The following is a 17,754-nucleotide window of genomic DNA, read 5'->3' as shown; positions in this document are numbered from 1 at the left end:
GGGGCGGCGCATCATCATCATCTCTCCAGTCTGACCCTGTTGTCTGCTTCATCTCCTTCATTTTTCTTGCCCTTTGCCTTCCTCTTCAATCACTGTTCAAAGTAAGTGAACTCAATAGATATTTGTTGAGTGAATAAGCTGTCAGGCTACTAACATGCAGGGCAGCAAAGATACCATATCCTTGAGAGACAACCTATGAGGGAAACGCGCTTATAGCTGTTTCTTGTACATATTTTGGTGAATAAAATTTGACTGGGTAAAATACCACAAGAAGGAATGGGAGAAAAGGGAAGGAAGGACAGAAGGAGGGAGGAACAAAGGAACAAAGGAACAGAGAGGGACGGAGCACACCCTCCTGCCTTGGGGAAGCTGGCAACAATAACTGCAGTATCGCGATAAAAATAAGTGGTTAAAAATAACATACTTTGCTTTGTTTAACTCATAATCAAGACCTATTTGCATGTCATACTGAATACGGCAATAAAATTATGAATTTCACATTTTAACATGTCTTATAAAAGAACTTCACAATAATAAACACTTTCATTCTTCTCTTCCATAAGTGGAAATAAAATCCTCACAAGCTTGAAATACCAGTGAAAAAATCCCAAGGGTTTTGTTTCTTACTCTGGCAACTTCAGTAATTTCATTTAAAATTGGTCCTATTAAAATATCACAATTTCATCTTCACAAAAAGAAAACTCATATTTTCCCACCTTGAGTTTCTCATCTAACTCAGAGAGTGGTCAAATAAAGCTCAGAAACTAGGAGACATGTCTGACTCTCCCATTTCCTCCCCATGATAAGAGAGTTGAACAATCCATGGACACACAAGAAGCCAGGACTAGCGAGTTCTCATCCCATCTCATCTGTGCTTCCCAGACTCTTCAACGGGTACCCTTAAATATATAATAGGAATCATCTCTGTGGGATAGCTTTATAGCAGTGATTAGGTCAGGAAGGATTATGTTGGTAGAGTGATTAGTGTACAGAAAGTGCTCAAGCAATGTTAATATCAAAATCATTACCATCATTAGTATTTTTACGAAGCAGAGAAGTGATCTTGGAAAAGTCCTTTAACCTCTCGTCTCTTTTTCCTTATTTATAAAGCCAGAGTTCAGATAAGATTCTAAGGTCATTTCTGGCTATAAAACAGATAAATTCGTGAAGAGCTTCATAGGTTACAAAGCACTTTTGTGTACATTCTCTCATTCATTCTTTGCTACCCTTTGGGGACAAGTGGTACCATTTCCCATTTAAAGATTAGGAAATAGAGACTAAAAATAGCTAAGGAACTGGTCCAAAATAATTTATGTCAATTGATAGAAAAGTCAGGACTTAAACCCTGGATTTCTGACACTAAAACCATGTTCTTTTCCACGCTAATTCTATCCCCTAAGCTGCCTGCATTGACCCTATGTTCCCCATTTCTAGTGCCACCATCACTATTCAGACTCCTATTCACTTATTTATTTACTTACTCACTCAGCCAATATTTGTTGAATTCCAGGAACTAAGACAGACATTAAGAATATAATGGTGAGCAAAAAAGATGTATTCCTTCCCTCATGGAGACTATGGTCTAACGGAGGAGTGAGAGTGTCATGGAAATAATTATTAGCTTAGATCATGGTAATGAAATGCATATAAGAGTCTGAAGATATGTAATAACAGGATTTGGCCTATACTCGAGAAGTTTGTGAATGATTCCCCAAGAAAATGACTTGAGTTATTCCCAAAGGACGAAGAGTGGTAAGAAGAGTCTGCCAGACAGAATGAACAGCATATACAAAGGCCCTGATTTGGGAGGGAGCATGGCACAGTCAAAAGAGTCAGAGAAGAACATTGCAGGGAAAACTACAAGAGTGAGGAGCAAAGTGATTCAAAATCATGCTGGACAGGCAGACCAAGACAAGGCCACATAAGGTCATAGCAACCAAGCTATTCACCTTTATCTTAAGAGCAGTGAGAAGCAGAAAAACAATGTGATCAGATTTTCATTTTGTGAAGACCATTCCGGTTGTGGTGTCTCCAGGATGTATGGGGCAGGGCAAGAGTGGATGTAAATGGATGTTTGGGAAGCTGATGCAGTGTTCAGGTGAGAGAAGACTGAGAGAAGCTACAGAGATAGCAGAGATGGAGAGAAATTGGTAGACCAAGTCAACAGAGTATTGTGGTGGACTAGATATAGGATAATTTTGACAGATTCCCAATTGTTCTTCCTGCATCTGCTTTTTTCAGTTTATGAGCCATTCCGTGTGCCACTGCAAAACAATCTATCTTTCAATGGTTTTTCATCCAAAGAATACTCATTGCTCATTTTCTATATATGTTCTTTTCCTGTTATCTAGAATTCCCTCTCAGAGAAGGAAATGGCACCCCACTCCAGTACTCTTGCCTGGAAAATCCCATGGACGGAGGAGCCTGGTAGGCTGCAGTCCATGGGGTCGCGAAGAGTCGGACACGACTGAACAACTTCACTTTCACTTTTCACTTTCATGCGTTGGAGAAGGAAATGGCAACGCACTCCAGTGTTCTTGCCTAGAGAATCCCAGGGATGGGGGAGACTGGTGGGCTGCCGTCTATAGGGTCGCACAGAGTCGGACACGACTGAAGCGACTTAGCAGCAGCAGCAGCAGCATAGGTGCCTAGACATATAACACATAGTTTCTTCATGTGATCTGAGAAAACAAGAAACCCATAGGGAGTCTGTGGGAGAGGGAGAGAGAAAGAGGGAAAGAAAGAGAGAGGAAGGAAGAGGAGGAGAAGGAGGTGGCAAATGAATACATAGGAGCAAAAATGAGAAATAAAGCTACCTTTCTAAGTTTCTAGCCCCATCTGCACATTGTTAGAGCTCAGCGTTGAAGCCACTGGCCGATGAACTCACAAGTATAGGCAGTGTGCTAAATGAGGAGCAAGTTTTTCTCTAGCACCTCAAGGGTCTCTGGCCTAAAGTATGGAGTTTGATAGTAATACTTGCTATAAAAGTATAATTTTAACATATGAGAGCTTTAAGGAGAGATGAAGACATTTTAAAAATAGCCTGTGCTTTCTTCTGCTTTTCCCCAGTATTTCCTACTCTTCTCAGGCATTACTTGGTCCTTCTGTTTTCAGACTAACTTGATGTATCCTGTTGTAAGATCCTAGGAAGGGAGCTCACTCAGTGGGTCTGATGTGGTGGATGCTCATTTGGGAAGTCCTGCACACGTGTGGGTGCCATCTTCTGTGAACACCCATGGGAGGTCATGCCTGATCTCTGCTTCTACAGAGATCCTGAGCAGACTGAAAAGGAAGAGCAGGAGACAGCTGAGAAGGCTGTGACCAAGGAGGAACTTCAGGGTGAATGTCCCACTCCAGCTCCAGAGTTCACTGCTGCTCAGCCTGAGATGGTGGACTGGTCTGAAGGCTTGCAGGTGTCTTCTGCACCTATTCAGTAGTTCCTCACTGCAGACTGGTGTGCTCAGCCTGCCACTGCAGACTGGTCTGCAGCTCCCACTGCTCAGGCCACTGAATGGGTAGGAAAAATTGCTAAGTGGTCTTAAATTGTTTTTTCACACTCTTAAAATGGAAATTCACTTGATGGAAAATAGTTTCTTTGAAAAAAAAAAAGTACCTAGTTCCATTCTTGTCCTAGAGTCTGGCTGCATTCCTACACTTGGGTTCCATGAGACATCCTGGAACTCATAACAAATTCTCTCCTTTTTGCATAATGAGGTTCAAGTTTGTTTCTGTTGCTTGCAACCGAAGAGTCCTATACAAAACTCTCTTTATAGTAACCAGACGCAGCCTGGTCTAGAAGGCCATGCATTCATTTATTCCATAATCATTTGCCAAACTGCCAAACCAGGTCCTGAGAACACAGCCATGAATTAGTCACAATATTTGACTCTAAAAGCTCATGTTTAGTTGAGAAGGCAGAAAAATGCCTTTGGAAAAAAATGCACAATGTAGGTAAATATACAATGTAGGTGATAGATTCAGTGATGAAGAAATGTATAGTGAACAGTGGGGGTTACCAAGGAAGGGGTAGTGAACTTGGCCTGGGGAAAATCAGGGAGGGCTGCTCAAAAAAGGGGATGTTGACAGCAAACGTTGAAAGAGGTCTAATGCAGGCAAGGGGGAAAGCTTATCCCACAGAAGGAAGAGCACTCACAGACAGGGCTGAAACAGCCTGCGGTATTCAGGCGCCTGGTTCAGTGAGACCAGTTGAGGAGATAGGGGAGATGCATCACAAGGACAGTGTAGATTCTACAGGAAGCAGGTTAGGTTCAGGGCACTTGTTTCTGTAGAGAACAAGCTTGAAGACTTCATTGCCTCCTCATTAGCCTTCTCACTTTCCTGAAGCTAAGGAGATGGCACTTGCCTCACTTTTCAGGTAAGAAAAATGCACTTGGCAGATGACAGGATTTCCCTGAGATCATCCAGGAACTCTGAACTTAGAGTTCAAAATAAGGCTCTGTTCTTACTCATAGTCATAGAAAATCTCCAGAGAAGATGTACCTGAGAAAGTAACCCCAAAACTCTGGAGTCTGGGGAAGTAAGGGCTACAGATTGAAAATTGGGTTTCTTGTTTATAAAATTATATAAAATAACATTAGGATATATCTCAATAGAAGAGTCCTTATGGACATTACAATAAATGCTTTTTCAGTATATCTGGTTTGGAAGGCTAATAGGAAAGAAAAATAGGAAAATGTTTTGGGAAAAGTGTTGCATATGATGAAGAGAACCCCAAAATATCATGGGACTGAAAGTTAGGAAGAAAAGAATGAAGGACCAATTTAAAGACAACATAAATGTAGACAATAATGAAAGCAAAGTTAAAAAAAACTAGGTAGATTGTATATTTGTTCAGGGGGAGCAAATTTTGCATTCTCAAGGCAAAGTTATACTAGGATTAAATGAGATAGAATCAACACCCAAAGCAAGATATAAAAAAACTTTCCTGGTTCAACTTTCCACTCAAAAGGTTTAGTGGAAAAAATACTTTCAAGAGGGAAACAGAGCAGGTGGGACTAAGAGTTTCCATTCTTAACTGTCCTAAAACAATTATTGATAATTGCCTGTCCTGAATTACATTATTTCATCCTAGAGAACCAGATGGTTGAAGCTAGTCTTTTATTTGGAGGATTTAGTGAAGTTCAAACACACTTTGCCACCACACAAAGTTTAATAAAGTCAGAAGTCACGACTAGTACTTTCTCTGAGGCTCTCTCAGGAGCTCTAATCCGACAGCTCTGGCAGGCTGGCCTTTGTGCCCGGCCTGCTGTCTTTTTATGTTGGTTCTTGATTGCAAAATAGCTCCAGCTGTTGAAGAACTTATTAACCCTTTCTCATTAGAACTGTATGAGAGAAACAGAGCATCCCTCTGGGCCCACTCAGCACTGGGTTAACTAAATCTCATCTTAGAAAGGTGTTCTGTGCCCAGGAATGTTCAGCATGATTTTTCAAACCCACCCAACCAAGAAAGTTTCTCCTTCCTAAAGTGAAGTCTCTGTATGTTTAGTTGTATCTGACTCTCTGCAGCCCCATGGACAGTAGCCCACCAAGCTTCTCTGTCCATGGAATTTTCCAGGCAAGAATACTGGAGCAGGTTGCCATTTCCTTCTCTTGGGGATGATTCTGGACCCAGGGATCAAAACCGTCTCTTATGCCTTCTGCATTGGCAGGCAGATTCTTTACCACTGCGCCACCTGGGAAGCCTTCTTCCTAAGATCTTTATCAAACTTTAATCTGCATCTGAATCACCTGGGGATCTGGTTAAGCCACAGATCTGATCAGCAGGTCCAGGGTGGGGCCTGGGACTCTGCATTTCTAACACGTACTGATGCTGTGGATCAGACTTTGCAAAACAAGGTCTTAGAGGGTTCCCAAAGAGAAGCATCTGAGCAATCACCTAAGAAACTGAAACCCTGCAGGTTAGGACAGGTGAGTCCAAAGCAGAGATGAATATAGGATTAGAAACTTCTGTAAAGCTTTCCTATCTACAGCTGCAACAATATCCCCAAAACAGTGACTTTCACAATGCGCCAGCTGGAGGTTGAGATAATCACAGGACTTCAGACGTGGACTTCATTGCCAGGGCAGATAATCACACCCAAAAAAGGGGAAGAGAGCCACACAGCATTTAAATCTCTGGGCAAAATGTGACTTGCAATTTATTATCATGTGAAAAGCATAAGTGGCAGCAGCATTGTGATTTTTTTTTTCAGGATACAGAAAAATTGATAAGGTCTGAGTTGAGTTATCTCCTGCCAGCGTCCCCTCCTGCTATGGTCCCATCCTCTGCGGACCTGGAGGGCCTTCCTCATCTTCCACTATCAACGGGGTCATGTGTGATGACACAAGCTAGATAGAAAGATTACGAAAGGAGCGTGATGGGGTGATGGACCCTCTACACCGCAAGAATAACGTTTGGAACAACGGACGATTATTATCCCAGAGGTAGTATTGCATCTGGTATCCCTCTGTTCTTGTTCAGAGAAGGGAAGGTCACAGAAATGGGGATGGGGAAGCAGATCCAGGGGAGTGTCTGGGAGGCCAAGGTCCTCTTGCCCTCTTGTGGAGGCTTCCTTGGCTCTACACCCTGGGCAGGTCCTCCTTCCCAAGAAAGGTGTTGCAGCTCATATCATTAAGAGGCTTGGCTGTCTTCAGGCAATCGCTCAGGGGTTTTTTGCCTTATTACCAATCTGCCTTTCTTAGAAAAGGTCATGAAATGGACAGGGGATGCCTCATCTTCGTTATAATCCACTGTTTGAAACATTTCAATTAAGCTTCAGATCAGGCCCCAGAACTGAGGCTGTTTTAACGAGGGGAAGTAATGACCTTCTGTTGCAGGTGTTTTCTGGCACACCATCAGCTTTGATTCTTCTTGATCTTTCTGCACCCTTTGATAGCCGGGATCAAGGGTTCTCTTTATATGCTTCAAGCACACTGGAGGACTTTCAGGGACTCCACTGACATGGTTTTCATCCCTGCAGTCTTAGCCAAGCTGGTTGTCACCGACAAGTTCTCCACGCTTGTTCAATTTATCAAAGATTAAAAGACAGCTGAAAAGACAGGGCCCATGTGCTAAACTGTGAGTGTCCGCATGTGTTCCCAAAGCAAGTGAATGTCAGGAGGATTCCTCGGAGACACAGGGGTAACCCATTTGATGCCTGCTCCCCAGGAGGAAGGAAGCTTCACAGAGGACGTGAAAGCAGCTGTGTGGGCATGGTGGGTTTAACAGGGCACACACTGGGTGCACGTGAACATGCATGTGTATGCAAGTGTATCTGGAATTCAGATACTTTTGAAAGTTGCACTTATTTTATGTTGGCGAGTTCTGGCATTTGTGAAGTTTCATTTCCTTAACAAAGGCGTGGATATTTTAAGGAAACTAATCCTTTCGATAAGGATAAAATCCTTTCGATTTATCACATTTCTTATTCTGGATAAAGGACAGGAAGGCCAGATAAAATATCTTCTTTCCTTCCAGTACTGAATTTCAGAATTTTGAATTGAATTTCTGAATTATTGAAATTCAGAAGTTTCCAGAATTTCACTCATGTTACTGATTTTTTACCAGTTCTTGAGCCCTCCTGTGTGCCAAGCTCATTGTCAAGCTATAATGGAGGGGCAGCTGTGAATGAGACAAATGATCTCTGCCTTCAGGAGTGTATGGGCTGTTCTGAGAGACTTACATTCAAAGGCAATTATGCAAATAATTGTTTACAGTAAATATGAATACATCGTGCAGGAGAGGGGCAGGTTCCTGTGGGCATGTGGGTGAGAGGATGTGTGTGTGAGGGCATGTGTGTGGGGGGGCATGTGTGCCTGGACTGAACAGTCACATTTGGTGCTTGTTCACGGGGGAGAGTAAGGGTTGTCAGCTGGCACTGAGGAAGGGCTTGGAAGAAAAGTGAAGGCATCTCCACCAACATGAGGGTATTAGCAGGTGCTTGTGGGCATGGATGTCAGCAACAAACAGCCTCTTGAGATTTCAACATTTACCCCAAGAAATCACAGTTCAATATCCATACACTTAAAAAAAAAACTCTCTGTTAAAGTAAGCCTGACATGTAAAAGTCTGCAAATATTTAATATATACCAACTCAGTGGGTTTGGAGATAAGTGAAGACCTGTAAAACCATCACCACTATCCTGCCATAGATAATCATAGGTCATAGATTAATCCATTATGTCCTGAATTTTCTCCTGCACCCATTAGTAGTAGTAGTAATAGTAGTGGTCGTCATTGTATTGTTCTTAGTATTTTGTCTGTGGGTGGCAAGAACATTTGCCGTAATCTACCCTCTTAGCAAGAGTTCAGTCTACAATGCAGTATTGAGAGCTATGGGTGCTATGCTGTATAGTAGGTCTCCAGAATGTATTTATCTTGCATAACTGAAACTCTAGACTCTTGGACCATCACCTCCTTGTGTCTCCTACCCCCAGCCCCTGATAACTACCATTCTACTCTCTGCTTCTATGAGTTTGGCTATCTTAGGTTCCACCTATAAGGGAGCTCATAGACACTTCTGTGACCTGAAAGATGGAACAGCCTAGAGGCTAAAATGCTCAGACTCCAGATCCAGGGGACCTGGTGTGATTCTGAGCCCAGTCGCTCACTAACTGCTATCCTGGGCAAGGGACTTAGCCTCTGTGTGCCTCCACTTCTCCAACTGTAAAAACAGGACTAACGGGAGTTCAGACATTATGGGATTTATCTGAGGATTAAATAAATGAACAAATATAACAAGCTCCGCACAGTACATATGTGTTTGCCATCCTTAGGCAAAGGAAGCCAAAATGGTCCTCTCCCTCAAAGTCACATCTCACCCTCTCCTGACCTCCTTACCAGCTGCGAGGACAGCTTCAGAGAGATGGCCCCCTTTCCGGGACCCGGGCACAGGTGTCCTGCTGCCGATCAGCTGCCTGCTTCCAGCCTACGGCGTCTCCTGCAGTGAGGACTGTCCTCCCACCAGGACATTGAGAATGGATCATTTGAAAGAGATGGCTCCCAGTGCCTTTTCACTCCTTAAGTTGTTCTCACTTGCAACCAGCCGGCTTATCAGGAAGGGTATCAGCAAATACTGTGTGCTTTACTGCCGTTAGACAGCACTGGCACTGAATTGAAAAAGCCTTAAAAATGGCCATCAATCATTTGATATACGTAGGCAGTGATCTATATTGATACAGCTCCAGCTACCATCTGAAACGGTTTGTCTTTCATTTTACCCTTTATATGAGGGTTATTACCGTGCATGCCACTTACAACAGACATGGTTATTATGGACAATTGGTTATAGTGGACAAAAACTGATTTCCCAAACCAAACATATTAAATCCAATACATTTTTCATAGGTTATAACCGACAGAAACCTTGGTTTCGGCTGACATTTTCCGGGGACTTTAATGACATTACTATAGGACTCCAAAGAGGGAAAGGAAGGATGGCAGGTATCAAAATGAGGCCAGAGAACACCAGAGGTTTCATTTCTGACAAAATAATTATCCAAGGGTGGGAAGCTGTTTTGAAGTTAACCCCCGCAGTGCCCAGGCTCAGGCGGCCAGGTGTCTGTTAGCAGTTTCTCTGCACACTGCCGCCCCAGCCATGGGCCTCCAGATGCTGGGTGCGGGGTAAGCCCAGGAAACACACGGCCTGCCCAACACAGGCCTCCTGGAAAACAACTGGGACACAACTTTTCATGTCCTGTCTGTGAAGGTCACCAAGCCAATGAACGTGTTTCTTCTTAAAATACTCAGGTCAATAGATCCCCTTAAAGGAGTATTTAAAAAGCTGAGCAGGGGGAGAAAGATAGCATGGCTCAGCACAGCAGTGAGTTCTCTTTTCTGGGACTCTTGGTTTGCCACTCAGAGATCTGGGCTCAAAGATCAGCAAAATGTACTAGTTAGTTGTCAGAACTTCCATGCAATGGAAGGAATGCAAGGAAACTTCCATTCTGCCATGCATCGGCTCACCTTTGACCCAAAGCCCACTCCTATGCCATTTCTGTTCTCCCTTTACACGGAGAAAATAGGCCACACTATTCACAGGTGGAATAGCTAAAAATGACCATCGCTTTTCTCACTCAGAATGTGGACATTTTAACAGTGTAAGCTTTGGAGTCAATCAAACATGTGTTTGAATCTTCCTCTCCCCTTTATCATCATGTCATCTGAAGCAAGTTTCTCAGCCTCAGTAAGCCTCATTTTCTCTTCTGAAGATTGGGTGGTGATGCCTATATCACAGGATGTGAGGCTGCTCTCAAGTATCCTACATAAAGGCATCTAGAAAATGCTGGGTCGGTCCACTGGAGTAGCTGGTGCCCCTCCTCTGTCCTCTCCTGGCTTCTTCACAGAGTTCCTCTAGTCTGTCCTGTGCTGTCCCTTGTCTCTCTACCCACCCTCACTCTCACCATGGCTTCTGAAAAGAATAAGACATTCGTTCATCTCGGTGTCTGGTTCCAGAGCATTGTCTGTGAAAAGGTTTGTCCGATGAACACACGGATGCTAGTTTCCTTTTCCACTGAGATTCCTTCCCTCCAAGGTGATTAAGATCTTGGATTCAGGGATTCTGTTTAGGGTTTTCTCTCCAAGACTTTGAATATGATATTTCCCCATTTAAAAAAAGAAAACAATGAAGCTACTCTCTGCTTTGAATTCTTTCTATTGATCTAGTCTCCCTCTCCTTCTCCACCTGGAGGAGGCTGGCCATTTTTCTCCCCCAGAATTTCAGCTTTTGTCAAGTTTAAACTCCCTACTTGTCCCCATCTTGATCACCCAGGCCCTGTTCCATCAGAAATGAGGGGGGAGCTCACTGAACATAGTGACCATCACAGAAAGAGTCTGTACCAGAGGCAGAGCACCGGGCCCAATCCTGAGACCTGTGTCCTTAGTCCACTGACTTAAGTTTCTCAGCCTTATTTCCTTACCTATCAATTGCCCTGTTCTCTCTGCTAAGTCTGTGGGATCCAGTGATAGAGCCCAAGGGCTCTTTGAAAGCTATAGAACGCTAGGCAAGGACCTTAGACAAAATTACAAATAACATTTACCCTTTAAGGGTGCTATTTGAATCCTTCACCTCTCACATAACTCTTAGAACAAATGAGCTATCAAGATCATTCGTACAGGATTGAAATCCGAGGAGTGACCCAGGTGGCTGTAGACATTACAAGCTCCATTCTGGAGGCAACATGGCCAGACACACTCCTCTGACCATCCAGTTCCACCCCTTCTGCATCAACACATTCAGCAAAAAGACTTCCTCAAATAATCTGAACGAGGTCGGTGCTCTGGGGAAAAACATTACTTGGGCCATCACTAGAGACATGCTGCTCGAACATCTCCCCTACACCTACCCTTTCTCTTCTCCCCGCTTCCTCCACCCCCACCTCCAGAGCTTCCACTACCCACCACAGCTCCGTAACTCAGCAGAGACAAGAAGTCATGAGTTGAAAATTATCATTTACCTCTGTTTCAACATGGGTTGTTAAGCATAAAACTTAAATGTTTTCCTAGGTCGGTCACTATTAAAATGTTCCAATTTGTGTGAGTTTTGCAAACATATTCTCAACAAATGTCAATAGTGAATTCTTAGACATTTTCATTAGGTCGTCCTGCTTCTGTGGCTTTTCCTATGGGAAATAGGAGGGCAGAATTAAAAGTGAAGGAGGGCCCTGGAGCTACAGCTCTGCCCCTCACTTGCTGGGTAAACTTGGGCAAGTTATATACCTCTCTGTGCCTTGACGTCCTCATCTGTAAAATGAGAATAATAAAAATGACAGTACCCTCTTCAAAGAGCTGCTTTGATGATTAAAAGACTTAATCCATCCATGTAAACCACTTAGCCAAAATGCCTGACACATACTAAATGCCTAACAAAGCTTGATTATTGTTACAATTTGCATTGGGGGAAAATAATCATTCTTCTTTGGGTCGTAGTGAAAATTAAATGAGTTGGATGTATATAAAGTTCTTGGCAAAAAGTAAGTGTTCAGTAAATGTAAGCCCCTGTCCAGAATGCCCTGCCCTCAACCCTGTCTATCAGATTCCTCCCTAACCTATGACCCAACCTGAGCCCCACCCTCTCCTTCCATGAAGGCTTTCTTGATTAGCTCAGCTGCAAGACAGCTTGCTTTCTCCTGACTCTGCCATTCACACATGGAATTTATTATCCTCTGTCAAGTAACATAATATTTGTGCACACACCACCTCTCCAGTCTAACTAGAAACTCAGAAAGAATTGGGTCTGGATTAAAATTATATGACCCTTACCCATCATAAGTCCTCAATAGATATTGGTGGATTTATTAAATAAATGAAAGAATGTTCTGATGAAACTGTGAACTAAATAATTTAATGAAAAGATAATATTTAAGGGTGAACCTTTTTTGATTTATTTCTTTTGAGCCTCTGTCCATTTGGGTGGTCATAATCTCCTTTCCTTTGGGCCGGATAGCATGAGACATCTCAGCCTAAATCATTTTTGAAGCAAGGCAGAGAACAAACAAATAAAATTATAAGGAATCTGTCCTTCTTAGCCCAACATGTGGAAGCTTTAGCACAAAAAGAGTTATTTAGGGTGAGAGTGTTAAAAAAAAAAAAAAAATCAGGAAGTTCTTTCTTTGGGGGAATGAGGAGAAACTGACCATAGTTCTAAAACCTTGGGCTTATAGAAGTACTCCTTCATATGGGAAGCTGCTGTATAACACAGGAAGCTCAACCTGGTGCTCTGTGACAACCTAGAGGAGTGGGAGGGAGATTCAGGAGGGAGGGGACGTACGTATACCTATGGCGATTCATGTTTTTATATGAAAGAAACCAACACAACATTGTAGAGAAATTATCCTCCAATTTAAAATTTTATAAAAAAAAATTCAGGGTTGCCAAGACCTAGGGAAGGAAATGGCAACCCACTCCAGTACTTTTGCCTGGAAAATCCCATGGATAGAGGAGCCTGGTAGGCTACCGTCCATGGGGTCGCGACGAGTCGACACAACTGAGTGACTTAACTTACTTACTAACTAACTTAAGACCTAGGGAAGGGTCAGCTTCTCAATGATTTTATTAGTTCAAAAAGGGCATATTTAAAATTAAATAGTTTTTTTTTTTTTTTTTTTAGTTCTCCTTCAGCAAGTAACCCTTTGTTCGGGGGAAGCTAACTGTTCTTTCCTGCCTTCATTTTCAAGCTGCTCTTTGCTGGGGAGTGGAGGAGGGCGGGTCACAGCCGGTTTGTGGACCGGTCAGAACCCTTAGTTTTGTGCGGGCCTCTTCCTGACCTGGCCCACTGAGGCCTTTCTTGGCCATGCCACTTGCAGCAGAAGGAAACCAGCAAAGCTCAAATCAGTTTAGTTCACGACAGTAGTTCTGGTCCAGAGTTTGGGGGAAAGTGAACCTGAGTCAGGCTGTTGGTTGAAACCAGGTTTAGGATTATCTGTGGATTTAGCCCCAGTTATCTCTTTTTCTTCCTTTCTCCCTGTCACACACACCTTCCCATGCAGATATTGCAGAGAGCTGTGAATCTGTAATCCATCCAAATTATCCTTTGGACCTGGATTGCCTTTAGCATTTTCCCCACAGACTTGTGGCCTTTCTGGCTCCGCACCTTTCCATATGGAACCTTCCCAATAAGGAGGCCCAGGAGATGAAATTCTGATCTAAGCTTTTTTTTTTTTTTCTTGAGACATTTGTGAAATTTGTCCTGTAGGGAACTCTCTATATTTTGCATTCAGAGAGACAGTGTATTTACATTTGGTGTTTTTACTTTGTGTGAGGCTTCTTTACAGGGTAGTAGCCACCCACACATCATTCCTAAATGTTTGATGAATGAACAAATGATTGTTTCCCCTAAACAGATCAGCAACAAGGCTTTTCCAAATACAGAGTCTCTGTTCTGTTTCAATTATTAGTTATTCCCCACCCTGCACTCACACCAAGCTCAGCCCTCATAACGCCTCATTTCATGGGTGGGACAGGCAGGGCATGGGTTTAAATCACTCAGCTACAGCCCTCTCTGTCTCATGAACCCAAGACCAGACCCAAAGGGCCACCTGGTCTATGCTAAAAACCCCTGTGCCCCAGACCATGTTTCAACTACCTCCAAATGCTACCGTGCTGCCCTGGAACACAGGTGTCCTTTGCAGTGGGCAGAGGAGTAGGAAAACTGAGGCAGAGACAGAAACTTCCTTTTCTTTCCTCTATGAACAGATGAGAAGCAGAGGCTACTAATAAAATTCCTCTTCCCCTTAAGTATTGGACCATATTTCCTCCCCAATATCTGTCAGCTGCAACACCTTCTTCTGAAGGTCTGGCCTGGGGAATTCAAGCCCTGGAGTTTCCCAAGCAAATTCTCTGGGGCTTCAGCATAGAACCCCCAAGAGGCCGGAAAGGCAGAGTCATCATTACTTAGTGAGAGAGATCACACCATTCAGTTTTGCCAATTGACAGGTATGTGAATGATCTGTCCTCATCCAGTTGTATTTACTGACTTATTAATCCATTATTTAGGTGTTCCATAATTTAAAAACTTCCTTGCTTTGTAAGCGGTAAGAATTTCCAGTTAAAGACACTCATTGTAATCCCAACACCCACTCTGTTCCTAATTAGCTCTGTAATTAAATTACCAATTAAAGAGAGCTGAAAAAAACTCTTCATTGGATAAAGCAAAATGTCCTGAATTATGATGTTGTATTCTCGATGAACAGAAGCAGAAATATATCTACGTACACACTCACACACAAGAAATTAAACATATATACTCATCTATAAATGTCATCTTTTCATAGATCTTTTCTGTACCAGAGCTTCACACTCAAGCTCCACGCCAAAGTTGTGACTCTCCCTGGTTTTTTTAAGAGGGTGAGTGGGAGAGAAGAGGGACAAAGCTGGACAACTTTATTGGTTTAAACTTGCCTCAAGAAAATAATGATATTGATCACATTTATAGGGCCTGATTCAAAAGGGAATTGTTCAAGCTACTTCCATATGAGAGCAATAGTAAAAAAAAAAAAAGGCATATAAGATGCAATGCTATCATCGAAAGAGCTAATTTTTGCTACCTATTAACCCTGCTTTCTCTTATCCAAAAACAGCTAGGATGGTCCACAACAGGGGTCCCCAACTTCTGGGATCCAATGCCTGATGATCTGAGGTGGAGCTAGTGTAACAACCATAGAAATAAAGTGCAAGATAAAGGTAATGCGCTTGAATCATCCTGAAACCATCCCTTCTCCTCCAGTCCACGGGAAAAATGTCTTCCATGAGATTGGTCCCTGGTGCCAAAAAGGTTGGGGGCCACTGGTCTGTAAGATACAAGAGTGATTTAGAGGAGTTCCTAAATATCGTGCCTTAGTGGGGTCCAGAACTGGGCTCTATAAAGTGTGTGCCTTTCATGTTTTCCTAATGCATAACATAAAAGAAGGAATAAAAACAACTATGAACAGAAAGGAAAGAAACTTTCTCTTTTTTTCTGTGTTTATATTTTACAAAATTTACCATTTTTCCCTGAGGGTGCAGAATCACTAGTGTGTTAATTAAGTTCACAACTGCACATACCAAGTCAGGAAATACCAAAAAAATAAAAAAGGCTTCTTGCAGCAAAACTGAGTTGGTGCAGGGGTTGCCCATGGCACATAATGAAGTTATACACTGCCCTACTGTTCAAGCAATCCAAATTCTGAATGTGCCAAGTAAATCATTTCTTAATTATTGGGGAGTTTAATTCATTTCCCCAACTCTCTGCTGCTTCCCTCAGCCCACTGTCTCTATGTATCTGTGCATTTCAGTACATTACTTTTTAAGTCTTGAAGCTAGATTTTGTGTTGTATATTTCAATCAGGGAGAAAGGAATTTAGCACAAACATTCCAAAGGAAATTCTAGTAGGGCGATGAAACTTAGTGTGGAAATTTTTATCTCAAAGGGGACATGGGTTTGGGAAAGTTCTTATTAAGCAGCAATTTTCCACGGACTAAAACTGAACTCCTGTTGTTGCTACTGTAAGCATAATAAGCCATATTTGTAAACATCCTTTGTATATCTGTGCATTTATAACTTTGAATGAGCCCTAGGAATGGGGTCCGGCCCTTGCTGCTTTAAGGTTTGTGCATAACAGGTCACAAAGTACAAAGGATTGCTCTTTCTCCCTTTAAAAAACAAAAAGGGAAACAAAAACATCCTCCAGGTATGTCCTGGCATTTTCCTGCTAAAGTCTCTCAAAAGTCCATGGTTTGTAGCTGAAACTCAGACACGATTCCTAGTGGCCAGCACTTTCCTCCTCCCAGTTCTCAGAAATGATGGAGGATTGTGACTTCCACTTTACAAATGAGGAAACTTCAACTATCAGTGGCTTCCATAAACAGTCACAGAAAATGATTGGCTGTCAGGCCACGCATGAAGATAAGAGCAAAACCAAGATCTAAACCCCAAAACCTGATCATCTCAACTCTGAGAAGCTCATTAAACTTATTAAAGCCATTCGGGCAGAGTTTGCTCAAGTTTTAGAAAGTCAGCCTCTCATCACATCAGAGAGATGGTGCATCTCCCAGAGCATGTGATGTTCTGTTTTTGGCTGAGAAAGCTGTCCCCTATATCACACAGCTCTGCAGCAGGACCTCTTTCTACTAAACACGCTCGCTTCCCACATGAGCTGCCATATGTCTTAGCCTTCATAAGAAGTTGGGTGTGAATCCATTTTTATTTTAGCAAGGACTCTGATTCTGTTCGTCATTAATCTTCCCCCTTTGTCTCATCCCTCATCTCCTGCCAAACGACTTTTCAAGTACTCACTGAACTTATTTTAAAGGACAAAGCCTTCCTATACTCCCTCTGTGAAGAGATGCCATGAGAAATGGAGAAAATGGCTGGAGGACTTTTTTTGTTTAGTGAAGGATTTGTGGACAGGCTTTCACATTTTAGTTAATGCCTTTCACTAAAGGGAATCCATTAAAGAAATGTCGGGAAGTTTACTCCTCTGGTCTCTAAGTGGCCTCTGGCACAGTGATTCTCAAACTTCAGCATCCTTCTAGAGTCCTGAGCAATGTGTTCAAAAGGTAAAATTCTGAACCTCGTTCCTCTCTGGTCCAGTAATTCCTGGGGCCCAGGAACCTATATTTCTGAAAATTCTCCAGGTAACCCCAATGCAGGTGGTCCCTAGACCACACCTTGAAAAACACTGACGCAGTGGATGTTTATCCACATCTCAGAGATAATTTGCAACCTTGGCTCAGGCAGGGCCTGGCTTCAGGATATTGGAATGTGAAGAGGTCAGGGCCAGAGGACTTGGACTGAGACGAGGAGGCCTAAGATGTCAAAGGTCACCTGCCTACTTCTTTTCTGAGCCTAACAAGTAACTTAGGTTTTCTTGTTTTCCTGAGTTCCAAACTCACCCATTAGCAAAATAAAGAGTGGCCTGTTCAAATTCTTCCTGTGAATCCTTCTTTGGGTTCCTTAGAGCAAAAGACCTGTATTCTCCCAGGAGTAAGCGTTGCTCTTTGTATAGCTGTGTTTTCTTCTTCCCCTCAATTGTCAGGACACAGCCTCTACAAAGCAGTTTTCTTGTTCTGAATCACATTTTTTCATGTGTACCATAACGAATCTGGACTTTGAAAATCAAAATGGGAAGCACAACTTGTGATCTGAATGCAATTTTTTTTTCCGACAAAGCTCTTAATATTCAGCTTTCCTTAAGTTTTGTCTTCTTGACCTAAGACGAGTCCATAAGGATTACTCTTTCTGCCCCATTCAATTCACACACAGAGTAGAATTTCACATA

The 17,754-nt window shown here is 42.6% G+C and overlaps 1 non-coding gene across 1 annotated transcript; it reads left to right on the top strand.

Annotated features, from left to right (window-relative positions):
• Positions 1-2,837: 2,837 nt before the first annotated feature.
• Positions 2,838-2,987, top strand: LOC147375732 (small nucleolar RNA SNORA62/SNORA6 family). The gene has a single exon (XR_015161717.1). It is a non-coding gene; the product is annotated as a small nucleolar RNA SNORA62/SNORA6 family (small nucleolar RNA).
• The last annotated feature ends 14,767 nt before the right edge of the window (positions 2,988-17,754 follow it).

This window comes from Bos grunniens, chromosome 3 (genome assembly GCF_055505025.1).
Source record: "Bos grunniens cultivar Pamir isolate PY7600 chromosome 3, Bosgru_T2T1.0, whole genome shotgun sequence".
NCBI lineage: Eukaryota > Metazoa > Chordata > Mammalia > Artiodactyla > Bovidae > Bos > Bos grunniens.
This window is presented reverse-complemented; position numbering and strand designations above follow the sequence as displayed.